Source organism: Peromyscus maniculatus, chromosome 2, assembly GCF_049852395.1.
Source record: "Peromyscus maniculatus bairdii isolate BWxNUB_F1_BW_parent chromosome 2, HU_Pman_BW_mat_3.1, whole genome shotgun sequence".
NCBI lineage: Eukaryota > Metazoa > Chordata > Mammalia > Rodentia > Cricetidae > Peromyscus > Peromyscus maniculatus.
Genome location: NC_134853.1, coordinates 41,322,785 through 41,350,675, shown reverse-complemented (window position 1 = coordinate 41,350,675; position 27,891 = coordinate 41,322,785). Strand labels below are relative to the sequence as shown.

General features: G+C 39.9%; 1 long non-coding RNA gene across 8 annotated transcripts in view; it reads left to right on the top strand.

Moving 5' to 3' along the window:
* The first annotated feature begins 1,851 nt into the window (after positions 1 to 1,851).
* The window catches only part of LOC121827176 (uncharacterized), an 85,267-nt gene continuing 59,227 nt past the window's right edge, over positions 1,852 to 27,891 (top strand). The window contains exons 1-4 of one of the 8 annotated variants that reach the window (XR_013049024.1): positions 1,860 to 2,401; positions 2,511 to 2,656; positions 22,269 to 22,361; positions 23,454 to 27,863. This is a non-coding gene — a long non-coding RNA (uncharacterized LOC121827176). Of the gene's footprint in view, positions 2,402 to 2,510; positions 2,657 to 3,446; positions 14,687 to 22,268; positions 27,864 to 27,891 lie in introns of those variants that run through there. The other 7 variants (XR_013049020.1, XR_013049019.1, XR_013049018.1 and 4 more) reach the window with 7 other exon arrangements.

Here is a 27,891-nt window from a genome sequence, read left to right as displayed (position 1 = left end):
ACCCTGATGTTTGTCAGAGAACCAAAAAAACCTCCTTTCTCTGGGCAAAGAGGACTGCTTCACTGTCTTCCCTGATTGCCAGTAACAACACAGAGAATCAGACCCATAATACCTAATACCTCACAATTTAATTCAAAACAAAGGTTTTGTTTGTTTGTTTTTCGGAGCTGAGGACCGAACCCAGGGCCCTCTACCACTGAGCTAAATCCCCAACCCCACAAAATTATTTTTAAAATGTGGCTTAAGTCCACTAACCAATTACACCAATAGATTAATCAATGCAAATAATACATTATGTGCCTCATGGCATAACAACCTAGATACCATTTTTGTTGTTTTTCCTCTTTCAAGACTTGGTCTCACTATGTTTCCCAAAACCACTGAAACACAACTATGTAACCCAAATAGCCTAAAGCTATCTTCCTGTCTCAGCCTCCTGGAATGCTGAGATGAATTCAGCAGCTAGATTCTAACCCTAGGTTGTAGCTAAAGTTTTAAACACAGCTGTAAACGCTAAATAATACATGACAAAAATTTACCTGGAAAACGTCGATCTATGACATATTTTGTAATAACACTAAATAAAAGATATTCTCACACACAATAACAGCAGCCCATTTATAGACAATAATTTTTAAAAAATCACCCATTGATATACAGTAACGACATTTGATTAAGCACACATCCCGGTCTGTTTAGGCTCCTCTAAACTGCTAGCTTTGCAAGCCCTCAGATAAATAAGTCTCATTAGCCTAATGTCCTTTTAGAGAAAATGGTTAGCAAAATGGGTAGATTTTAACGCTTATAACAGACCTGACAACATTCCCACCCAACTGAACGTCTTACAGAGACTTTATCAATGAGTGAGTGAGTGCATGAGTGTTCCGTGGCACCAGGCCTATACCAGTTCATGGAATGATCACACTTTAAAGACTCATGACGGAAAGGACAGAATTACGAAATCATAAACAGTCACCATAGCACATCCACCAGTCTGTAGAGAAACTACAAACGCTCTACTAGGTTCGGAAGCTCTCATTTTTACCAAGTTTTGGAACCCGCATACACCCCTACCCCAAATTCATCAGTGGGGTGGGTGGAGGCTGAGTCATTCCGAGGAGTAACTTTACACCGATGCTCGCACTCCGGGGTCGGGACAAAGGCATCACCTCCAGGTTCCTCCCTGCTGTGCACTGCGTTCGGACGCGGTCCAAATCCTCTCGGGTTTCCAGAGCCCGACACACGGCTGCGCCGAGCGCAGGCGGCGGAGGCCGCGCTTCAGGCCTCCGGTGGGCACGGGCGCTCCGCCGCTCCCACGACCCTGTCAGCGGCCGGGGCCTCAGTGTCCCCTCACTGTCCCCGGAGGACTGGCGCGGCGACCCCGCGCGCCGGGGCCGACGACCGCTCCCACAGCCCCGTCAGGTGCCAACCGGCCCGCGCCCAGCCCGCCGCCAGATGGGGGCAGGGGCGGCACTCACCCGACAGCGCCTCCTCCGCCCGCGGCAGCAGCACAGCCGGCGGCCCCCGGCACCATCTTCTGCCGCCGCCCTGGCCTCGGCGGCGGCTACCAACCGCCCCAGCGGCGCCGCCGACCAACACGACCGTCGGCGCCCGGCCACCGAGCGCCCGGCGCGGCCCGGAGGGTCGGCGGGAGCGGGGTCGGGCGCAGCCGCTGCTCGGGCCCCTGGGCTCCCCGCGGAGACCCGCGTCCGCGGGCCGAGGCGCTGGCACCTGAGGCAGCCCGAGCTGGCAGGGCCGGGTCGCGGCCGCCGCGGGTTTGTTATTGTCAACTCGGCCCTTCCGCCGCAGAGCACGCCGGGAAACAGCCGGCCGGGGGAGGGGCGCTCCGGGCGTCTGCGCAAACCCGGAAGTCGCTGACCTGCCCCGGACGGGCGCGGCTCCGCCCGCGGGCTTAGTGCGCGGCTGGCGTCTCCTCTGTCCTGCCCTGACCCGGGAAGGTATTGCGGCCCTTCCGTGGACGGCCCCAAGGTGAGCTTGACCTTCTGGCCGCGGCGGGCCGACCCCGCCAGACCTGGAACAGCCCCAGTCGGGGAACCGGAGGCGGAAGAGTTAGCATCTGTACAGCTCCGGGGCCCTCGTCGGCCGCCCGAGTGCCCGGACTGAGGTCGGTGACGGGGTCAGCCGACGGTCACCTGGGACACTCATACCTTGGCCACCTGGACTGCAGGCAACTCGGAAAGTATGCCTGGCATCTTTGCAAGGGTAGGGCGGCACATAATCAGACCAGGTAAGCTGAGAGCACGTCCAGCAGAGGAGAACCGAAGCCAAGTGGACTGGACTGTAAGCGGCACGACCGTACAATACCGAGGTGTCTCTAATGAGTCAATAACATCAGTAGAGATGAGAATGTCAGTTTGGGAGAAAATTGCCATTTGTAAAGGTAATTGGGCTCGGGCAAGGACTTAAGCTACAAATTTAAAATCTGATGAGCAGATGTTACCTGCAGACTAATTATGTGACACAAACACTTCTTAAATTGCTCTTTCCAGGAATTTCTGATAGAAGTAAAAGTTTAGGACTACCATCTCTAAGTCAACAATGAGTGATTTACGACAAAATGAGACACAAGGGGTATAAACTGAGCCAGATATGCAGCCCTTCATTTATTGTGGTAGAGACTGGAAAACATTGACTGGTAAGCATTAGCTGCATTTCAAAGTTGTGTTGGAGAGGAGCTTGTTTATATCACTTGTTTTTTAAACTGGAATTTTAGCATATTGCTCAAGCAAAGGAAAACAAAAGTGAAGAAAATAAGCCCAAAATTATGCACCAGGGAAAGGAGTGAATTGACAAGACTAAAGAAAAAAATTTTTACTAGCACATCAAATTAACATATGTTGCACGAATCGTAATTGGTCTTAATAAAAACTCAGAGTCAGATATCAGGATGAAAGCTGAAAGAAAGATCAGAGAAGCAGAGCAAGCCACAGCCACCCCCTCTTACCTCACCAACTCCTCAGCCTGCAAGAAGTGAGTTCCTGTCTCCTCCTGCTTTATATTCCTTTCTCTGTCTCAACCTTCCTAGTGCTGAGATTAAAGGTGTGTCATCCCCAGTGAGGAATTAAGGATGTGTGGCCACCACTGCCTGTCCTGGTTTCTCTTTTAGACTGGATTAATCTCATGTAGCCTAGTGTGGCCTTGAACTCATAAAAATCCAGACAGAGATCCTCTGCCCCCCAAGTTCTAGGATTAAAGGTGTGTGCCACCTCTGCCTGACCTCTATGCCTAACTCTGTGGCTAGCTCTGTCCTCTGATCTTCAGGCAAGCGTTATTTCCTAGATTACAAACAATATATCACCACATATGTAAGCTATGTGATAATGCAAAGTCTAGCTAGAATCTGACTATGAAAAACAGGGCTGGTGAGATGGCCCAGAGGGTAAGGTCATCTGCTACTGAGTCTAACAACCTCCCTTCTGTCCTAGGACCCACATGATGGGAAGAGAGAACCAGCTCCTTGAAGTTCTCTCTCTCTCTCTCACACACACACACACACACACACACTATAAAGAGCACACTAGGGCTATATCCTGGTGTTCCCTTGTAGTTAATCAGTGTCGTTCATCAGTACAGATGATGTCCAATTTCAAATGTTAAAACACAACATATCCTCATGGTTATCTACTAAAAAAATAAGATGTTCTTGTCCCTGACTTCTTTGAGAAACTATCACTACAGATGTCTGATTGTTGCTTTATAATATAGTATAAATGTTAAGAGTTTATATGTATCTCAAATTCTTTGCTAACACTTAAGTGAAAACATGTTACATGAATTCTGTTAAATTTACTTTTGAGTACCCAGGAGATGTGTTGCTAATCATGCATACCCATAAGTCTTCTGTCCACAAGCCAATTTCCCTCATTCTCTTGAACACTCTACTCTCCATAATAAACAGGAACAAAGTCCTCCTACAACACCATTTGAAGCATCTTAATCCAGTCTCGGTTTTGCCTTCCTGGCTTTTCTCAACGAAACTGCAAACAGATTTACTAGAACTTTTAAATTATGTTGCCTGGACAATGCTGAAACTTTATTTAAACTTACTAGTGCATTGGTCATTCTTGTGTTGTCTCCTTCCTGCTGCTTCTAAACCCAGACCATTTACTTGATTCTTTCCTCAGCTCTCAAGTAATTAGAATAATACACTATGGATAATGCACAGATTAGGTGCTGTGTGAGATAAAGGACATTCTTGTCCTCTACTAATTTTAAAAAATTTAAACCTGTCAATGTTTCAGTGCATTTTCAGTAAAGGAGATTAAGTAAAGGTGCTTTTTTTTTTTTTTTTTTTAAACCAAGCTTAATGATAGCCTGACAACCTGGGTTTGATCCCCAGGACTCACAGGATGGAAGAAGAGATCTGATTTTTTTTTTTTCTTTTTTCCCCTCTTTGGTTTTTCGAGACAAATTTTCTCTGTGTAGCTTTGGAGCCAGTTCTGGAACTTGCACTATAGACCAGGCTGACCTCAAACTCGAAGAGATCTGTCTGTTTCTGCCTCCCAGGTGCTAGGATTAAAGGCGTATGCCACCACCAACTAGCATAAATGTAGCTTTTAAAGTGATTTTTTTTTTTTTTGTGCCGGGCGGTGGTGGCGCACGCCTTTAATCCCAGCACTCGGGAGGCAGAGGCAGGCGGATCTCTGTGAGTTCGAGGCCAGCCTGGGCTACCAAGTGAGTCCCAGGAAAGGCGCAAAGCTACACAGAGAAACCCTGTCTCGAAAAAACCAAAAAAAAAAAAAAAAAAAGTGATTTTTTTTTAGGAGTGGGGGGGCGGGGTTATGCAGAGTCTACTGATAAACACCTGAGTACTTCAAATTAATGAAATTGCTAAGTCCCATTTTTCTCTGCTTTTACCTGACACATCTGTAACTTTGGATCTTTTAAGTATCCAACATACTGATGGTAAACTCCTCTTTAAACATTAGCTCTTTCCCTGCAGAGTGGGACTAACGTTTGTTGGCAGCACCTCACAGCTTGTTCAGGCCCTCTCTTCGTGTCTGGCCCTGTACTAGCTTCCATTGTTTTTCTATCCAAAACTCTAATTATGTTTCTCACCTTCCTAAGAATTTTTAGAGGTTTTGTTTTCTGTATGGACACAATTTGAACATTTTTAACATAGCACAACAAATCTTACTGGGATTGGGACTAGGTGCCAGCTCAATTTACATTATACCAGATTAAATTTTCTCCCCTTCCAATGAATCTTTAAATGGGATGAGTTTATAAATTCATAGGATTCTGGAGAAATTGACTCAAATCATTATAAAGTATTTGTACAACAAAATAAATTCTGTAAATACCTTAAAGGCCAAGTAAGTTTCCGTAAAAATTCTTGCCCTCACATGTCTCAAAGGCCACCAGTAGTAATACAGGGGCCTTTCAAACAAAACTGCAGGGATAGTTGAGTACTTGGGAGGTGGAGGCAAGAGGATCAGGAGTTCAAGGACATCCTTAGCTGTGGGGTGATCCAGAGACCAGCCTGTGATATGAGCCTCTGTAAAACAAACTACGCATCGATGACGAGTTTATATGTCATTAATCTTTTACAAAAATCCCTTAAGGATGTTGGGGAGATTGTGGCACATCTTTATTTTGTCAGCTCAGCCTGATTTGAAATTCCACTCCTAACATTTATTTGATATTTCTTAAACAACTTAGTATTATTGCCCTAATTTAAGGTATGTTCAGTAGCAATCACTTAAAGTATAGATTGATCAGTTATGTTTATATATTTGGCTTTATTCAGTGCATATCAAAATTATGTCTATTTTGAGCAAGTTAAAATAACTGAAATTTTGTTTTTAAGAGAGCTTGCTCAATGGTTAAGAGCACTGCTGCTCTTGTGGAGGACTGTTTGGATCCCAACACCCACTTGGTGGCTCACAAACATCCTTAACTACAGTTCTAGGGGATCTGACACCCACTTCTGACCTCCTTGCACACCAAGCATGCATGTAGTATAGGCAAAACACTCATAAACATAAAATAAGATCAATATTTGTTTAAAAAGATTATAACTCAATCAACTGTTGTCAGACACTTTTGAAAGTACTTTGGGCACTGATTATGAAGAGGTTCTTCTCTGTTTACAATGTCTTCAATATTGTTTACAGGCCTTAAAGCTGCCCTATGCTGTTGATTTGTTCATATTCATAGATGTTATTAATGATAATGATGATAGTTACCTTGAATTTCTTCTAGGCTAATAATGAACCTGAAGAGCTAGTAACCAACACTGTTGGATACCCCAAAACACTTGCAAAAAAAGTACCATGCTTAATTCTCTAAAGGATTTAAACCAATAAAGTAAGACAAAGCTTTGTTTCAGTTATGAAGGACATACTATCTCTATGATTATAAAACATTAGTCCTTATATTCATTATTTCAAAATGTATCAAAACATCCAGAAGTAGCGCCAATACTTTGTGGAATATTTTCAAGTACAAATTAGCCAATTATGTAGACAGAAAGAACTGATTCCAATGTCAAGTGGGTATTGGGCTTCTAACTTACATACATTATAATAAACATTTTAAAAAGAATGGAGGATGGAAGCTGTAGCTCCAGCTGGATATAGTAGTGCATACTTATAATCTTAGCACACAGAAGTCTGAGGTAGTGAGGCAAGAAGATTTTGAGGCCACTCTGTCTAAATAACACCATGACAAAGTACATACAAACCTGTATATCAAAGGAACATAAATCCTAAGGAAAATACCTATTGCTTTAGAAGCACTCTAATATTTTCTTTTTTGTCCCAATTCTAGTATTGACCTACCATTGATTTTATCATTGTATCTAAGGGTTTGAAGGATGTTAGGTTCAGTGACAGGAACTGGATCTTGAGATCCATGCTATTTTGATTGCATACTTCAGTAGTAAGCTTGTGATTATACTTATTTTTAAAATACAGCATTCTTATTGAAACTATTGAAATGTTTTTATATTTGTGTCTCTTAGATTTTACATTACAGTTCTATTTATCTGTCTTAACTAATCCAGATTTTATTATTTGCCCCTAGTTTTACAAATAAGGAATTGATTCATGGAGACTAAGTTACTGAATCAGTACACTTCCTTCTAATTAGTGATTCTTAGTAACTTGTCAGGACCAGAGTTTAAAACCAGGTGACTAGTTCTACAGGCCATAACCACAATACACAGTGTTGCCTCTTCCTTTGGTATCAATTCAAAGGTAGAAAAAGGTATGAACTTGAAAGTTTAACAGTCAGCTAAGTTTCTCAATGATAGAATTATTTTAGAGGCATGTGGGAGGGGTTGGCTTAGTTAACTTTTTGTTGTAAGGGGCCAACCTATGAATATTAGGATTTTTTTTGTATTATTTTTTGTTGTTGTTGTTTTTGTTTTTTGTTTTTCAAGACACGGTTTCTCTGTGTAGTTTTTTTGGTTCCTGTCCTGGATCTCGCTCCGTAGACAAGGCTGGCCTCCAACTCACAGAGATCTGTCTGACTCTGCTCCCAAGTGCTGGGATTAAAGGCGTGTGCCACTGCCACCTGGCTAGGATTTTTTTTTTAAACTAACTCTATATGTTTGGGTATTTAATCTGCATGTATGACTAGGCACCATGTGCATGCCTTGTGCCTGGAGACCAGAAGAAGGTATTGGATCTTCTGAATTAGAATTACTGATGGCTATGGGTGCTGAGAACTAAGTATGTCCTCTGGAAGAGCAGCTGGTGCTCTAGACTTCTGAGCCTTTCTCCAGCCCCACATGTTAGGATTTTTGACATCTCTGGCCTGTATCACCTGAGACAGTGACACTCCTAGTCAGCAACTTAAAAATGCCTCTGAAAAGCCGGGCGGTGGTGGCGCATGCCTTTAATCCCAGCACTCGGGAGGCAAAGCCAGGCGGATCTCTGTGAGTTCGAGGCCAGGCCAGGCTACCAAGTGAGCTCCAGGAAAGGCGCAAAGCTACACAGAGAAACCCTGTCTCGAAAAACCAAAAAAAAAAAAACAAAATGCCTCTGAAGATACTTCAGTAGTCCCTAGAGGGACAGAAGAACCAACCCCTCTCCTGATTTATAGCACTAGTAAGTGGCATATTTATACAGTGAGACATGGTACAACTGCTGAAATTGTATTTCAGAAAAACATTAGAAGATAATGGATTTAGACTACTGTAATTCACAATTTTTCATATTAATCTCTGGAAATCTGGATACATTTAACTGTTGATGAGGATCCTAAAATCTTGCCATTCGATCCCTATACATGTAAAACTTCAAAAATGGTAACTTAGAAAATAAAATTATAAAAATTTTATTTCTAAAAGAAAAAAAATATTTTAAAAGAAATCTAAAGTGAAGATGTAAACATGAGGTAGTGCTATGTTTTGAAAAATAGAAAAAGTAATGGAATTTATCAAAACTTTTTTTCACCATTTTTCAGGACAAGGTTTCTGTGTATAGCCCTGGCTGGCTTGGAACTTGCTCTGTAGACCAGGCTAGCCCCAAACTCAGACCTGCCTTCCTCCACTTCCTGATTGCTGGGTTAAAAGATTGTACCACCCAGCAAAAAAAAAAAGAAAAGAAAAAAGAAAACTGTTTAAGTAAAATACAAAGTGATTTTTTTTTCTTGTATGACCTTTTATACATCTAAACTATATGCCTTTTGGTAAACTAAAATAAAAGTTTTTTTTCCAGTTTGCAGAAATCCATTTATTTTAGTAACATTTGTTTTCAAGTTTATGCCCTCAAATGATCCTTCAGTTTTAGTCAGCTTGCTGTCCGTACGTAAAGAACACCTTCAGGAGTCACTCATTTTTAACATTTGTTTTGTGTATGTGTATGTGCAATAGCACACATGTGGAGGTGAGAAGACACCTTGCAGGAGTCAGTTCTATCCTTCAAACTATGGGTTCTAGAAATTGAGCTCAGGCCATCAGGCTTGGCAGCAAGTCTATTTACTCTCTGAGCCATCTCACAAGCCTCTCATTCATTTTTAATGTGACTTCCTATGAAAGGAATGTTAAACTGAATATTTACAAACCTGGATTCCTAATTTTACACTTTCTCTCTACTCTCCAAACCATACTATCCTAAAATCCCTAGACCCTACATCTTCCCAATTCTCTTATTGGTTAATAATATCTCTTAATTCATAAGAGCTCTTCCTCACTTTTCTGCCATGAAATCTTCAATCCTAATTGAATCTATTGTCATGCCAGTCATAATTCTCTACCTTGTGTTTCTGGTAATCAGCTTTAAATACAACCCATTTTACATCTCATTCTGTCTTTCTGGGAAACCATTTAATTAAGTGCCATGAATTGAATTTACCAGAGAAAAGCCATGTCTTTGTTAAAGGTGTGAGGAATTGATTAGAATATATTGATTGTGGAGAGCTAGAATAGTGCAGCTTCAAAGCTAAATTATTTTGGGCTAACAACTCTCTTAGTAGCTCTTCATTGCCTACCTTGGTTTGACTTACCAGTCTTGTGGCTTATGTGACATGTTTAGGAGTGTATTAATGGCTCACTTCCTCCAACCCAGAAACAAAGAATGTCACCAGATAAAAAACATCTCAGACCCATAGCAGAGGATGCTCCCACTGTGCTGTAATGTCAGTGTTTCTACCCATTTGAAAAGTACCTCTAGGGGTTTGGGATTTAGCTCAGTGGTAGAGCACTTGCCTAGCAAGCCCAAGTCCCTGGGTTTGGTCCTCACCTCCAGAAAAGAAAAAAAAAAAGTACCTCAATTTGTGACTTTTGATTTTTGTTTTGGTTTTTTTTTTTATTTTATTTTATAATTTAATTTAATTTTACATATCAACCACGGATATGTAAATTTCCCTGTCCTCCCTCCTCCTGCCCCTCCCCCCAGCCCACCCCCCATTCCCATCTCCACCATGGCAAGGACTCCCCTGGGGATTCAGCTCAGCCTGGTAGGTTCAGTCCTGGCAGGTCCAGTCCCCTCCTCCCTTCACCCAGGCTGAGCAAAGTGTCCCTGTATAGGCCCCAAGTTTCAAACAGCCAGCTCATGCACTAAGGACAGGTCCAGGTCCCACTGCCTGGGGGCCTCCCAAACAGTTCAAGCTAATCAACTGTCTCACTTATCCAGAGGGCCTGATCCAGTTGGGGGCACCTCAGCTATTGGTTCATAGTTCATGTGTTTCCACTAGTTTGGCTATTTGTCCCTGTGCTTTTTCCAATCATGGTCTCAACAATTCTCACTCATACAATCCCTCCTCTTTCTCGCCTATTGGACTCCCTGAGCTCCACCTGGGGCCTGGCAATGGATCCCTGCATGCGCTTCCATCAGTCATTGGATGAGAGTTCTATCACAACAGTTAGGATGTTTGGCCATCCAATCACCAGAGTAGCTCAGTACAGGCTTTCTCTTGACCGTTGCCAGTAGTCCATTGTGGAGGTATCTTTGTGGATTTCTGGGGACCTCTTTGGCACTTCTTCCTATTCCCATGGGGGGTCTTCATTTATCATGGTCTCTTTTTCCTTGTTCTCCCTCTCTGTACTTGATCCAGCTGGGATCTCCCACTCCCCTAAGCTCTCTTTCCCTCGATCCTTGTCCTTCATTACCTCCACTCACGGTCTAGTTTGCTCATGTAGATCTCATCCATTTCTCTGTTGTTGGGTGATCCCTATGTCTTTCTTTATTTCTTCCTTAACCCATTGGTGATTTAGCTGAGTTTATTCAGTTTCCATGAGATTGTAGGCTTTCTGTAGTTTTTGTTCTTGTTGAAATCTAACTTTAAGCCATGGTGCTCTGATAGAATGCAGGAGGTTATTCCAATTGTTTTGTATCTTTTGAGATTTGCTTTGTGGCCAAGTATGTGGTCGATTTTAGAGAAGGTTCCATGGGGTGCTGATTTGTTAGAATGCAATGTTCTGTAGTTGTCGATTAAGTCCATTTGACTCATAACATCTATGGAGCCATCTTACTGTTACTGGTGGATTTCTTTTAGAGTGGCTATATAGGCTGACCTCAAACCTTTCTACCTCAGTTTCTTGATTGCTGAGACTACAGGTTTGCACCACCTTATCCAGCAAGTTCTCCTTAAAATCATACTGGGAACACCTAAATTTGTGTCACTTGATTCTGTACATTACATGTAAGATTATACAGTACTCACCTCAAAAAGGTCAAGTGATTCCTGACCCAAGAACATGGATTCAAGTTGCTTTATGGAAATGATTGAAAGAAGTATTTTTAATTCTAGAACAAAAGAAAGGACCAAATCAAGGCTTTTTTTCAAATACACTGGTAGCAACACCAGGTTAGATGTGTTGCAGTCAAGTGGAGAAATCTCTACTGTAGGTCTCAAATGTTACCTGGTGACATTTTTCACTTTTGGGCTAGTGGAAGCCAGGGGGCAATGAATGTCTGTTAAGTGAACTAAAGATTGCTTAGATAATTTGGCTCTGGACCAGCAACATTTCACCTCCCCATAGTCACAGAAGTTGTAATCAATTAGTGAGCAGTGTAGAATCTTTAACATGTGTGTCTTCTAGAAACCTAAGTATACATTCCCCAATACACCCTAGAATACACTCAGTACTCCTTGGAAAATAAAAATTCACCCCAGCAGTTTTTGAAATCTATGATGTATGTATTTGAGTTTAAACACCAACTTCCACTTAAAATAATATTTTAAAAAATTCGAGAAATTTTTAACATTTTTCTGTCCATTTATATTCACGTGTTGGAGCCTTTTGTCACCTGCCATCTCTGAATCCTTTTTATCAGAGTCTGGGAGCTGACCAAAGACAAGTATTATATAATGCTTCTTTAATTTCCATAAATGATGTTCCCAGTAACAATGTTCCCATCCCATTTTAAGATTTTAAAACAATAAGCATCTCCCTCAGCCAGCTTTTGTTAAGTTACAGGTATATGCTTGTTTTAAGCTTTGATATATACCATATTGTAATAGTGAGACATAGAAAAATCAAGTTGGAACTGACATGAACACTTCCCCACTCGTGGTTCGTCCTCATAGTGCTAGAAAGTGCTGTGTAGGCTGCTAAGGAAGAAAAGTCATCAGTAGTCTACTCAACTGTGGGTCCTACAGGGTATATTACTGAACAGTCAGGCAACATGTGCCTGCTTATATAGTAGTGGCTAATCTGTTGTGAGTGTTACCATGACTTTCTGATTGGTTTTCAGGTGTATTACACAGGAGAAAATTCACATCTGGTATTGTTAACCTGGTCAAAGCCTGTAGCTGAGGAGGTCATATACCCTCACATGGAAACTACAACTATTTTGCTAAATGAAGATGATGTACCTGACAAATTGCCTTCTAAATAATTGTGTTTATACCTCATAGATGAATGCTGTTGTCAGCTTTGAGCAGAGAAGCTTCTTTTTGCAGTGGTCAGTGGTCTACTCATAAGGACCAAAATGCCAATAATAAATGACTGCTGATGCTCAGCCATAAGTGGGACATCTGTGTTACCCCTTCCAAGGTTAAGGAACATTTCATAATAGAATATGGAAAGAGCCAGAGGATTGGGGGACGGAGAGTGTTGTGAACTGCTATCACCTAGACATAACATGGATGTGGCATTCTTAAGCTCTCTGCTCCTGTGATTGCATGCACAAGACCTGCACAAAACGGGGCCCATCAGCATCCTGTCATGAAGGAATATTAGGAACTTATGAGGACCCACCCTTCCTTGTATATTTACAGGCAGTTAGTAATAATTCATGAAAGGAGAGATGTTTTCTTCAGTGCAGTAGCCACTGGTAAGGTGCCTGTACTCTTGTAAATAACCTTTAACCCATGCTCCTGTAAGATCCAGTCCTATGAAACTCACTGAATCACCAGTGGGGTGGGCAGAATAAAAATATAAGGTTATAGATGGAAAAAGAAGTGATCAAAGAGAGAAGGCAGCCACAAGAAAACATGGGGGTGAAAGTAATCACAATACATTGTAATCACATTGTAGTCATGTATAAAAATGGTATGATGAAACCCATTATTATGTATAGTTATTGAATACTAATAAAAATTAGAATAGAGTTGCTAGAGACAAAAAGTTATATAGCTAGTTGTTGTAACTCATGTCTGTAATCTCAGCACTGAGGCTGAGACAGGAGGATTGTGAGTTCTAGACATAGCAAGAGTCTGTTTCAATTCTTTTTTAAATAAATAAAAAAATGTAAATACAGATTCAAAAGAAGCAGTGTTATCATTTTCATATTTCATGTATGTGTTTCAAAAGTATTAAGGTTTTAAGAATGTATTTCTGCATTGCTGTCCATGAACAATGGAAAATTGAGAAAAATTCCCTACCAACGAGATAACTCAGTGGGTAAAAGCACTTGCCACCAAGCCAGGCAACCCAAGTTCAATTCCTGGGACTCACAGAGTAGAAGGAAAGAACCAACTCATGCAAGCTGTCCTCTATCCTCCACATTTGTTTCATAGAATGTGCATGCACACAAAAATAAATAATGTAATGGAGGGTCTTGGAGAATTTGAGAAAGTATTTGTAAGTCATAAAGAACAAGTATCCAGAATCTATAAATAAATTTTGTTTTGTTGTTTCAAGATAGGGTTTCTCTGTGTAACTCTGGCTTTCCTAGAACTTGCTCTGTAGACCAGGCTGGCCTTGAACTCACAGAGATCTGCCTGCCTCTGCCTCCCAAGTGCTGGGATTAAAGGTGTGTGCCACCATTTTCAAAGGAATAAAAATGTGGAAGGCATTTCTGTAAAAGTCTACAAAATAGCTAAGAAGTACATGAGAATATCCTCAATCCCACTAGCCAAGAGGGAAGATTATTTTCAGATCAAAAATAAATTGCCACCTCGTGTATTAAGCTAGCCAAAATTTAGAATGACAAAAGCAAATGTCTGCAAAGAGAGAAACTAGAACCCTTACATTGCTGAAGGAACTGTAACATGGTGTGACCACTTGGGAAAAAGGCTTCAGTGGTTGATCCTAAAACTCACCATAGCTGTTTCATGACCTAGCAGTTCCACCTCCAGATAAATGAAAACATATCACCAACAAAAGTATGCAAATTCCAGGTGTGGTGGCACGTGGCTTTAATCTCAGCACTTGAGAGGCAAAGTTAGGCAGATCTCTATAAATTGAGGCCAGTCTGGAATATATGGTAAGTTCCAGGATGACCAGGGCTGTGTAGAGAAGCCCTGTCTCAGAAACACCAGTAATAACAATAATAATAATAATAATAATAATAATAATAATAATAAATACAAATGTTCATTGTGGTAGTTTGAATGTCTTTGGCCCACATATGCTCATAGTGAATGGCACTATTAGGAGGTGTGGTCTTGACAGAGGAATGTGGTCTTGTTGGAAGAGGCTGGATGACACATGCCTTTAATCCAAACCTTGAGGCTGGAGGGCACACCTTTAATCTGGGCCACACCTTCTCTTGGAAAAATTTGTCACTGTGAGGACAGGCTTTGAGGTCTTTTTCTCAAGCTTTACTCAGTGTGACAGTCAACTGCCTGTTACCTCTGAGTCAAGATGTAAAGACTCAGCTCTAGCATCACATCTGCCTGCACACCACCATCCTCCCTGCTATGATGATAATTGACTGAACCTCCAAAACTGTCAGTGAGATACCACAATTAAATGATTTATAAGAGTTGCCATTGTCATTGTATCTCCTAGCAGCAATTAAAAAAAAAAAAAAAAAAAAAAAAAAAACTAAGTCACTCATAAAATACAATTCACAATAACTAAAAGGTAGAGGGTCCAAGTAGACTTAAGCTAATGAATGAGTGACCAAATGTAATTACATGTTCAAACAATAGACTATATGTGATAGAATTTAAGCAAGGGATTGCAATGATGACTCACTTTAAGGATACATATTGTTAGAAGCAGAGGACCCAAGTTCAGTTCCCAGCACCTTCATCAGGCTGCTCACAAGCACCTGTAAGTACAGGTCTGAGGAATCTGATGCCCTCTTCTGGATTCCACAGTTAGCTATATACACATGTACATACACCCATACATAGACTTACTGTATTAGTAAGAATTCTCTAGAGAAACAAAATTGATGTATATGTACACACACACACACACACACACACACACACACACACACACACACATGTGTATACATATATGGGATTTATATTGTATTTTATGGCTTACAGGCTTTGGTCCAGCAATGGTTGTCTCACAACAGAAAGTCCAAGAATCCAGTACTTTGATCCACAAAGCTGAATGTTTCTTCTGTTTTCAGTATATACTGAAATTGTGAAGTAGTAGGTGTTGTGGAATATTAGTTGAACTATGTAAAGATGTGTTGCTTTTACTATGCAAAGGTGTATTCTAGCTTACCTGCCTAAAGCACCTGATTGGTCTAATTAAAGGCTGAGTGGCCAATAGCAAGGGAGTGTAGGTGGAACTTCCAGGCAGGGAGAGTAAGTAGGAGGACTAATTTAGGCTCCAGGAAGAAAGAAAAGGAAACACCAGGGAAATGCCAGAGGACAACCAGCCAGACACAGATGAAGCAGGAAAGTAGGTCATACAGAATGAAAGAAAGGTTAAAAAGCCCTGAGGCAAAGTGTATATGAATAAAAACAAGTTAAGTTAAAAGAGCTAGTGGGACAAGCCTAACCTATGGCCGAGCATTCATAATGAGTAATGAATCTTGGTGTCTTTGGGAAACTGGTTAGCAGTCCAAAGAAAATGCCAACTACAAATGGCACCAAAAATGGGACCCAGATTTCCACATGAGACCTGAGAAAGCTAAAAAAAAAAAAAAAAAAAAAACCCACAGACACAAATCCTTTAAGAGGCACTGCGATGCAGCAAAGCACTTGAGCAGGCAGCATGCTAAGTAGAAACATCAAGCTGAGTAAAAATGCCTGCCATCATGTGCACACCAACTTCCTAGAGCTGGGGTGGTTAAATGCAGCTCTAGGCCAGACACACAGGCTTAATGCTGGGCTCTCACGGACCCAAGAAGGGCATGGAGGCAACCACTAGAGCCACATGGCAGAAGGCCTAGCTGCTGCTTTGTAGTTTAAGGTTTGGCTCACGTGGTCAGAGAACGCTACAGGTGCATAGTAAACCGGGTCCAGACTGAAGAAGTCTTTAAATAGGTTACAGTGTGCATAGGTGCTTAAGAATGAAAATGGGTATAAGCAGTCACAGAAAAAAATTAAATAGTTTAAAAATAAAAATAAAAAAAATAAAAATAAAAGTAAAGTCTTTAAAGAGAGAATAAAACAATGTTTTTTTAAAAAGCCATGTAAAGATGGGAAATACACAAGGAGTCTGGATCCTGTGTGGTGCTTTGTTGACTTTAATTTTTTTGAATGCTGGTAAGCAAGTGACAGCTGCCAAGAGACATGGGATTGTAAAGGGAAATGCCGAGTTAAAACAGTCTAGATACTTTAGGGATGTCTTAATTTTAAAACAGAATTCAGAAGATGTATTGCATTGGGGGAGAGGTTATGCTTTTGTTTCTACAGGAAATGAAGGCTGTGGATTCCTTCAAAATTAAGAGACTAGATTTTATTGGGGGAGACCCCATGGAAATCTTGGCTACAGACATAAAGAGATAAGTCAAGAAAGCTACAAGATGGGAGGCATATGTGTTGATCCCTTGACATGAGAACAGCTCTGAGACTAGATAAGACATAATAGATTTTGTTGGTTACAAAGTCCTCATGACTTGTTATTTTTACATTGTCATCCTTTTATGTAGCATAGATAGAGGTTTGGTTACACTGTCCAAACAAACATAAAGTTGACAGATGTCTTTTGCCTGCTCAAACATAAAACGAAAAATAACTTTGACTGTTTTGTGTGCAATGCACAGTCCATAAAAATGCAGATATGTGTGTTACCTTTGAAAGTTAGTGTGTTTTCAGAGCAAGGGTATCAGAAACCCATGAAAATGGGCAGCCCAGGTATTCCAGCCTTTTAGAGTGCTTCTGTTTCAGTTTCCTCAAGTTCTGCACTGAGAACAACTTCAAGTCTGCTATGTAAGATGGTCCAGCCTCACAGACTATTCTAGCCAGGACTTCAGATAATCCTTGCACTTCTCCATTACAAAGAGACTGGACAATAAATGTTATAGCCAGTTTGCTTGGGACTTGACCATTATCTTAATTTTCTCAGGGTCCCCTTGGGATTGCCATAGCCCCAGCCAACAGGAAGCAGTCTAGAGAACACAATGCCCACATACCCAAGCAGTGGAATGGGTAGTTTTTGGTCATATGTTGGGTTATCAATGTTTATCATAATTTAGTAGGGATATAGGAATATAGGATAAAAAGACAACTATTCATCTCAAATATTTTACATTGGTATGGATTTTCATATATTGATACAAAATTTAAGTTTGCGTTTGTTATACTGTATATATGTTTCTACTTGTTTAAGGTATTGTACCTATATAGCTCATTTAAAAATGTAATGCAAAGTTATAGTCCTTGAAAGTTATTATTACAAACTGTTTAGAATAATTAAAAAATGCAGGTTAGTAGTTATAACAATTAAACTTGTAGTCATGTTAGGTATGTTTTCAAGATTAAACAGATACATTTTTGATAGGTAATCTTCAAATGCTTCAGAGACCTGCATAAGCTAGCATTTAGGATATTCAATAACTTAAGGCTTTTCATAATGGTGAGATACATCTGCTCCTGGCAGCACCAATCGGCTTCATAAAAGGATGATGTATGTTGAAGAATCTCCATATGGAGTTTGCTCATTGTGGCAAAATTAGCCATTTGGGCAAGAAACTGTCCTTGTCTTGACTGTTTACAGTATACTGTACAAACTGGACAAGCAGGACACAAAGAAAAAAGACTTCTGAACTTTGCCAAGTCAAGGTGGCATAGTCTTTCAAAATTCCTGCTTCAAGAACATCTTTCAGATATTCTAGGCCTCTAGGCCAAAGATGGATGCCCCAATGTTGCAGAGGAACCTTGGGTAACTGTCCAGGCAGCCAGCTGCTTCTGTCATTTATATAATTTTGGAAGTTGCTTGCTCTGCATTTTTCATTTACTCAGATAATATTATGTCCTCGGGTCTATGATGGAGTTGAAGACAAGATAGCTATGGTTTTCCTTATTACCAAATTCAGAAAAGAAACTTACATAAGCGAAGTAAAGTGTATAAGACTGAGAAACATAAAAGCTTAAATTGTTTATCTAAGAAAATGCTTTGAGGTCAAAAAGATAGTTTGGGGCTGGTAATACAAGTTAGGATAGAAAGTAAATAGGCACAGAACTTTGAACTCACCAAGATAGGATAGATAGTGGAGTATTTTCTTTGAATTTGCCAAATGCAAATGCACTGGTTTTGTATTGTAAATGTATTGCAAATGTAATTCTTGCTGGATAATTGTTCTTATTGTATATAGTCTTACTATGTCAAAGTTAAAACCTTTCTTTTTATTCAGACAAAAAGGGGAAAATGTTGCAGAATATTTATTTAACTATGCAAAGATGTGTTGCATTTGTTTATGTTGTGGAATATTCATTTAACTATATAAAGATGTGTTGCATTTGCTTAATTATGCAAAGGTATATTATTGTTTTACCTTCCCTGCCCAAGGCACCTGATTGGTCCAATAAAAAGCTGAACAGCCAATAGTGAGGGAGGATGTATAGGTGAAACTTCCAGGCAGGGAGAGTAATAAGTAGGAGGAATATAGGCTTAAGGAAGAAAGAAAAGGAGATGCGAGAGGCTAGACAAGCAGACAAGGAGGAAGCAGCCATTTACAGAATGAAAGAAAAATAAAAAGCCCTGAGGCAAAAATGTAGATTAATAGAAACAGATTAAATTAAATTATAAGAGCTAGTGGGACAAGCCTAAACTAAGGCCAAGCATTCATAATTAATAGTAAGTCTCTATGTCTTTATTTGGGAAGCTGGTTGGTGGCCTAAAGAAAATGCCTACTGCAAGTAGCCTCTATGCCAGTGAAGGAATGAATTTGCCGGCAAGAATGAAGGCAAGTAGGCAAAGAGCAAGCTTCTTCCATATCCTATATAAGCTGCCACCGGAAGGTGTGGCCCAGATTTATGGTGGGTTTTCCTATCTCAAATGATCCAATCAAGAAAAATCCCTCACAGGTATTCCCAGGAACTTTGGTTTTAGTTAATTCCAGATACAGTCAAGTTGATAATCAAGAATATCCATATATACAATTTAAAACATGTAACAAGCTAATTTTGTGACATGCCCAAAGTCCTGTGGTCAAACCCCAGCAGTACATAACCCAGACATACAGTCCAACACCTACAATCCCAATACTTAAGAGGTAAAGGCAGGAGGATCAGAAGTTCAAGCTCATTCTTACCTACATAGTTAGAAGCTAGCCTGGAATACATTTAACTCTGTTTCAAAAACAAAAGGCAGTTCCATTACTGGGCATGCCCAAGAAACTTAAAACCTTCTGGTATACATGGTGATATAAGCCTGTGATCCAGCATTTAGGATTTCAATTTCCGGGACAGCCTGGGCTGTGTAGTGATATACTATATCAAAAAACAAAACACACCAGGCAATGTTGGCCCATGCCTTTAATCTTATAGTACTCAGGAAGCAGAGGCTGGCAGATCTCTTGAGATTGAAGCCGCCTGTTCTACAGCATGAGTTCCAGGAAAGGGCTAAAAAAAGGAAAAATAATAATAAATAAAATAAATCTTTTAAAAAAATATATGGTTAGCAAGATGGTTCAGCAGGTCACGGCTCCTGCCACCAAGCCTAGTGGCCTGAGTTTGATCCCCAGGAGCCACATGGTGGGGAAGATGTGACTGCCACAGGTCTTGAAATTTACAAGCACACAACACACACATAACATAAATGAATGCAATGAAAAAAAAAAATAAACAGTGAAATAGTTTCAGAATCTGTTATAAAAACTAGATAAAAAGAAAGGCATGCCAGGTGGTGGTGGTGCACACCTTTAATCCCACCACTTGGGAAGCAGAGGCAGGCAGAAGGCAGATTTCTGAGTTCAAGGCCAGCCAGGACTGTGACACAGAAAAACTCTGTCTTGCAAAAACAAAAGGGGAAGAAGAAGAAGAAGAGGAGGAGGAGGAGGAGGAGAAGAAGAAGAAAGGAGAGGAGAGGGAAGAGAAGAAAAGAGAAGAAAAAAAGAAAAAAGAAATTAAGCTCTTACTTTCTTACATGAAATGTTTCTTCAGTATAACCTAATATTTAATGATACACAGAGCAGTTACATTGGAAAATACCAACAGTGGTGCAGATGAAATGCAGGACCCAAGTTTGATCCCTGAGACCACATGATGGAAAGAACTAACTCTGACCTCCATACATGCACCTGAAACAAATAAGATAAATGTAATTTAAAAAAAAAAAAAAAACAACTTTTTTTGGAGACAGCTTTTCTCTAGTGTAGCTCCGGCTGTCCTGGAACTCACTTGGTAGAACAGGCTGGCCTCGAACTCAAGATCTGCCTGCATCTGCTCTTGAGTGCTAGGATTAAAGGTGTGTGCCACCACTGCCTGGATATACATGTAAATTTTTTAATTTTTTTTTAAAAAAAGGACTATTAGGATGGTTCAGCCACTCAGCATGATGACCTAAGTGTGACCTCAAGAACCCACATAACAGAAGGGGAGAACTGACTCCTGAACCCTGTCCTTTGATTTCTATATACATACTGTGGCACCATCAGATCATGCACACAAACTAAAATAAAATGTTAACAAAACCAAATATATGAAAACAAATACATAGAAAAACATATTGAGAAAGCATTTTAGAGTAGAAGCAATCAAAACATCAACTGATGATAGTAAATGTGGTCAACTGCTTTGAAAAAAGAGAAGCAAGAAATTCACTGGCTATCAGTAACCACTTTGCTAAGTAAGCTCTATGTTATTTAACCACCATTGAGTGGTGTTTAAGACAACTGATTTTACTCTTCTTGCATCTACTACATTAAGGAAAACAAAATGGAGTGGTAAATGGGAGCTCTGGAGTTGTATGGGAATGGTTACCCCTAAATGTGGCCAACAAGGGGTACACTGTCCAAAGTGATCATTGAACCGTCATGAAGAATCAGGCGTAGTGGCCCATGCTGGTAAATCCCAGCATTTAGCGGCTAAGCTAGTAGGACCCTCAGTTACAGGCCAGACTGAGATACATAGTGAATAAAATCTTTTCTCTAATACAGTAAAGATGAATCTACCTGCTTTTAAGATGAGTGTGTGGCACCCATCCCAACATGGTAGCAAATACTCCGGGAGTTGAAGACAAGATTTCATTCCATTTCTCTGCTTAGGCCAAGTAATCCTTTACTGGACAGGGCTATCAAGTACGCTTTGTGCCCCTCACCACTTAACTTCAGTAGCATACCCCTTCCTTCTGCTAACAGCCATTAGAGTCTCCAGATATTCTCAAATGTTTCTTCAGATTCAAGACTGACAAGATTGAGAACCTCTGGCCTAATTTTTAATCCAATGGTCTAGTTTTCTGTTGAATACTAGTAAGTGGCTAAGCTTTGATCTAGCACATTTTTATCCTTGGTTTTGATAATGAGCTGTATTGCCAACTTTATCATCTCCTATTAAATATTTTACACATTTTTATCTATTTTTATTTTATCTGTTTGGTTGATTGGTTTTGGTTTTATGAGACAAGGTTTCTCTGTGTAGCCCTGGTTTACCTGGAACTCACTTTATAGACCAGGCTGGCCTTGGTCTCACAGAGATCAGCATGTCTCTGCTTCCCAAGTGCTGGGACTAAAATCATGTGCTGCTGCCTTCTATTTTGTTGATCTATTGTCTACTTTTATGCCCAGAACCTTGTATGGCTGATTACTATAGCCTTGTGATACAGTTTGAAATCAGAAAATATGATGTCTACAGCTATGTTATTTTTCATAAAATTGCATTGAGAATCTAGGGTCTTTAGTGCTTCTTAGTGAAGTTTCAGATTTTTTCCTATGCCTATAGAAATTGTTGGGATTTCTAAAGGCACTGTGTTGCATTGTGTTGAGTTATATGGTCATTAATTTGATGAAATCAATTCTTCCACTCCCTGTACCTTGATTATTTTGTTGGTTTCATCTTATTCCATCAGTTTCTTATGGTTTTTAGGTTTAATTATCTAAGGGTGCATTACCAAAAATCAAATCATTTCAGTCAGTTCTCTGTCTCTCTGTGTGTCTGTGTCTGTGTCTGTGTCTGTGTCTGTGTCTGTGTCTGTGTCTGTCTCTCTCTCTCTCTCTCTCTCTCTCTCTCTCTCTCATCTCTCTCTCTCTCTCTCTCTCTCTCTCATTGCTCTGTAGCCTTTGCTGTCCTGGAACTCACTCTGAAGACCAGGCCATCCTCGAACTTACAGAGATCTGCCTGCGTCTGCCTCCCAAGTGCTGGGATTAAAGGTGTGTACCACTGCAGCCTTTTTATTTTCTACTATTTTGTTGTTGTTATTTGTTTTTTGAGACAGGGTTTATCTGGCCCTGGCTGTCTTGGAATTTACTATGTAGACCAGACTGGCCTTGAACTCAGAAATTGAACTGCCTGTGGAATTAAAGGCATGTTCCACTATGCCCAGCCTCATTCACTCTTTTGATGAGTTTATCTGAAGTCTTACATAATTGTTCCCACATACAGGGACTCAGCTTCCATTGTGTGGCTGTATATAGAGTACACTCACAACATTGTAAATTGAGTTGAGCACTGTTCATGTCTCCAACTCGTGAGTACTTTAAATCCTAGAGTTTAACAGCGTGTTCAAAATAATGGTAGCAACATGACTGTAAAATGGCCAAGCCACAAACTAAGCAAGTTCAACCCTATTATTCTGTGTACATGCCCCTCAGAACTACAGCATTTTTCTGAACATCTTGTGACCACCTCAGCCTAGCTTCAAAATATCCACTCACATTGTAGAAAACTATTGATCTATTGTATTTTTCCCTATTTTGCACCGTGTTTAAACTTGTTGGGAAAAGTTTGAATTGTATAATAACATAAATGAAAACCAATAAAATAGTATTGATTCACATTATTTTACATTTTTGTTTCATAAATATGAAAAATAATTGTCTTACACTGGCTATTGTGGCACATGCCTGTAATTACAGCACTTAGGTGGTGGAAGCATGGTACTCAGAAGTTCAAGGTCATCTTTAGCTACATAGGGAGTTCAAGACCAGTTGCAGCTAAAAATCCTGTCTCAAAATATAATAATTTTCTTGGACTGGGGATATAGTTCAATGTTGAGGGCATACTCTTTGCTTGAGCACTCATGTTCCATTCCCTGAAGTAAAAGAATAGCAGTATCTGTTTGGTGTGGTGGGAAAGTCTACTGTACTGGCTGGTTTTGTGTCAACTTGGCACAAGCTAGAGTCATCAGAGAGGAAGGAGCCTCAGCTGAGGAAATGCCTCCATGAGATCCAGCTGTAAGGCATTTTCTCGTTTAGTGATCAATGGGGGAGGGGTCAGCCTAATGTGTGTGGTGCCATCCCTAGGCTGGTGCTCCTAGGTTCTGTAAGAAAGAAGACTGAGCAAGCCAGTGGAAGCAAGCCAGCAAGAAGCTCCTGCCTCCATGTTCCAGCCCTGCTTGAATTCCTATTCTGACTTCCTCCAATGATGAACTATGATTTGGAAGTGTAAACAAAATAAATCCTTTCCACCCCAATTTGAGTTTTGGTCATAGTGTTTTGTCACAGCAATAGAAACCCTAAGACACCTATAATTACAGCCCCTAGAAGGCTAAGGCAGGAAAAAAGTGTCAGTTCGGCCTAGGTTACACAGTAAAACCCTGTGTTTAAAATAATAATAATTGATAATAATAATAATAATAATAATGAACATTAACAATAATATTCTTCTCTAGAGGAGAAAAGTACTAAAAAATGGTCCTTACTGGGCACACCCAGTAGTTCAGGGAAAGAGAATACAAAAAACATTTTAAAATGAAAAAGAATACTTGTGAATTTAAGATAAGAAAGGTAAAAATGAGAGACTGAGACCACAAGGGGAAGCTGCTAACTTCTAAAATGTGTAATTAATGGATTGTGTTTATCATGACCTGCTCTACTTCCTTGGTGTGTATTCTGGCAGTGGGCTAAAATTTGTAAACGATCTATTTTTAACCATACATTTGAAATGTAAGTCTCCAATTGATGACAGGGCTGTGGTGGGGGTGAAATACAGTGTCTCCCACACAAAAGAGAAGTGGTGTGTTCTGAGCTACACCATCAGCCCTCATGATTTAATGTTTCAAGAGCTGATAGTGGTAGCTATGCTTGCTCCTGAGTCATACAGCAAGCCAAACTAGAAACAAACAAAAGCTTTGCCTTGCAAAACTGAATGTTCTTTAGATATACAGCTATGGAAGTCTTGGAATGTATTGACTGTGGTGGTGATGGGGTATGGATCACTTTGCCTCAGGATTTCTAGCACATGATATGTTCTTTTGCCCTAGCTGCAAAACACATCATGACACAAATATTAAATACTAATATATAATTACAAAGTTCTTAAATGAAGCTGCTTCTTTGTCATGAAATATAGACTTGAACTTGAGCTTTAAAGAACTGGTGTGTCACTTTCACAGAGCAACCTAGCCTTATGAATTAACTCTGTAAATATAGCTGGGTGTGGTGACCATTAGGGAGCTGGGACTAATTCTTCTACTCAAAAGATGACTCACAAGGCCTATTTACATCAGAGTAGAAAAACCAGTCTTGATGTAGTTTCTTTGACTAATTAGTGACATATTTTCTTAAATTAATAAATTGAAAGAGTGACCAGAGTGTAAGAGCAATAAATGGTTATATGGGGTTTGGGGATATGGCTCAGTGGTATAGCACTTGCCTAAAAAATATGAGGCCCGAGCTTCAAACTACCATAGGAAACAAAGAAAAAGGCTATTCCCTCTCAACCTGAATGCATTAGTCTTAAAACAATAGCCACAGACAGCTGAGCTTTCTGGAGACCAGCTGTGTCAATGAGTCCCTTAAGCACTGCAGTTCCTAAGGATATCAACCACAGTCTACCAAGTGTGCACACCAACACTCAGCATTCTCTGCATTCAGAGTCTTACTGATTCATGGTTAGTTCACTCAGTGACAAATACCTGTCATAGATCAGACACTCTAACAGGTGTTTTTGTATAACTAATTACAGCTATGGTGCATGCTGTGCCTCTCCTCATAGCACACTAGGACTCTGGAGTCTGTCTTATTCACCTCTTACAACAAGTCATGATGGCTCTTAAAACATGTTGTGGAGAATAACCTTAACTGTCCATCAGAAGATATATGGGTAAACTGTAGTACCTTCACACAATTGAATGCCACTCTATAATAAAGAAAAAGACACAAACCAGAGCCACATACTTCAGCATGTATATGTAGGAAACATTTAAATGAAATTTTAAAGCATTTAATAAGATAAAGTATTAGAATAAAAAAGTCAAGCACTATTTTTTTCAGCCTCAAGGGAGAAGATTTTGGCAGTTAATTGCAATATTATAAGTAGCAAATTTATCCACAAATATCTGCATGCACAGAAAATAACATGAACAATAACAATGCAATATTATTTTGTGGTAAAAGACTGTCCATTAATAGAAAAAAGAGTCATGAAATTGTGGTGCATAAATCCTCTGCATCCAGGACAAAAGAGTAAGGAATCTATACAATGTATATAATTAGCTCTAAGACACTTCTAGAAAACAGAGGTACTATAAACATTGGTTATTTCTAGGAAGTTACACTGGGCACCTGTGGCTTACTTGTGAAAAAGAACCTTTTCACTTTTCCCTGGAAATGTCATTTCTTTGTTGTCTGGACCTTCACATAATTATAAACCGTTTATATGTTCCTCCTATGCCTGTTTTCATTTTCTCTTTCCATTTTGTATTTGTGGGTTTGATCTTTTAAAAAAGTATTTATTTATTTTTATTTTATGTGTGTGAATGTTTTCCCTGCATGCACATATTGTACACCATGTGCCCATTGGATCCCCTGGAAGTGGTAAGTAAACCTAGGTCCTCTGCAAGACCAACAAGTGCTGTTAGCCACTGAGCCTAATTTTTGTTTCCTTGTTTGTCTAGATAGCTCCATTCTGGCTACCGAACCATGATTTCCCTGCCTCCACCTTATGAGTGAGTGATAGGATTAACAGCATTACCCAGTATGTCAAGCTCCTAGTCTGCCTTTATCTGAACACTTTTCCTAATCTCCATCAACTGGCAGTACCTGAGGCATCCATCTTTTCAGAGATGTCTCTATCAGTTAATGGCACAAAGCAATGAAACAGTTTCTAAAAACAGTCATCTTGGGGATGGGAAGATAGCTCCAATAGATGGTAATTACCAGTACGTCAGTATTTTAGAGACAAAGGCAGGGGGGATCACAAGTATGAGGCCAATATGTCCTATCTGGTCTCAAAACAGAAAACTGAGTTCTTTTATGTATTTCAGAAGACCATTTGTCTGGCTGTGTCTTAAAACTGTCTTATGGGGTTGAGATCAAATATCACCAAGGAATTTAGATTCTGAGCACTAAAAATAGAAAAAGAACCGTATTAGGTATCCCCTATTCTTGTCATTACAAAATTATAATGCAATTTGTGACCAAATGAATTTTTCTTTCTTTCTTCCCCTCTTCTAATTTTCTTCTTTGACTTTCTCTCTCATCTCACTATGTCCTATGAAAGATTTAAATACGAACTGTCCTTGAATAACCATATCCAGAGCTAAACCTTGAATAGCATTAGCTACCAGTGATATCTTAAATATGAAATCACCTATATCATTCATTTAGGATACTGCTATCTACTAAATTAGATGAGTTCCCATAATTTTATTTTTATGTAAATTGTTTTAAATGTTGAGGTTTAACAAAAATGAGTTTGCATATTTGCCCATTCCTGCCAGAAGCTATTTCAAAAGATGGCATTTGGAGCTGGAAATGTAACTCAGGGATAGAGTATGTACATATCATGAACAAGGCCTTGGATTTGATTCTCAGTATCCACTCTTCCAGCTACCCAAAAATGTTCTGTCAGATTACAGATAGGGAGCTTGCAAAGTGCCACAGTTGGCAGAGTACTTGCCTAGCATTCATGAAGCCCTGAGTTTGATCCCTTGCACCACATTAGTCTGGTACATTGGCACATGTCTTTAATCCCAGGATTTTGAGGAAGTAAAGGCAGTAGATCTCTGAGATCTGAGGCCAGGGTGTTCTACAGGAAGATCTAGGCCAGCCAGGACTAGACAGTGAGACATTGTATTAAAAAGACAAAAGATTATAGAGATCTGGCCAGCAACATGGTGGGTTGTGCTTAGAGACAGGATGATCAGAAATTCAAGGTCAGCTTTAGTTACTAAACCAGACTCTGGTCTCAAAGCAGAGCGGGAAGGATGCTAACACACAAGTCTTTCTTTGTAACACCAGGGGTCACTATAAACTAGAAATTTCAACACTATCTAGAAGTGTTAAGCTAATGTTATTCTCAAGATTTATCTGGAAACTTGCTTATTCATGAAACTACTTCTAACCCTCATTTTTATTGGCCCATAATACATTTAAACATCGTTAAATTGTCTAATTTTAATTCAACTAAAAAGAACACTAAAAATTGTAGAAAGCATTGCCTCAAAGTAGTTTACCTTAAGGTGTCCTCAGAATCCCCTTTCCAGCAAAACTTTAATACAATTTCATAGTTCAGTAGATAAAGCCAGACCTGAAATGAGAAGAAATGAATTGTTGAATTAACTGAATGTTGGCAAGTTGTTTATATATCTTCACTCTTGACCCTGCTCACTTTTCTGAATTCTAACTCAAAAATCACAATTTTCCCATTCTACCTATTACACACACACACACACACACACACACACACACACACACACACACACAATAAATGTTTTTTAAAGCCTCATGGAGCTGAAGA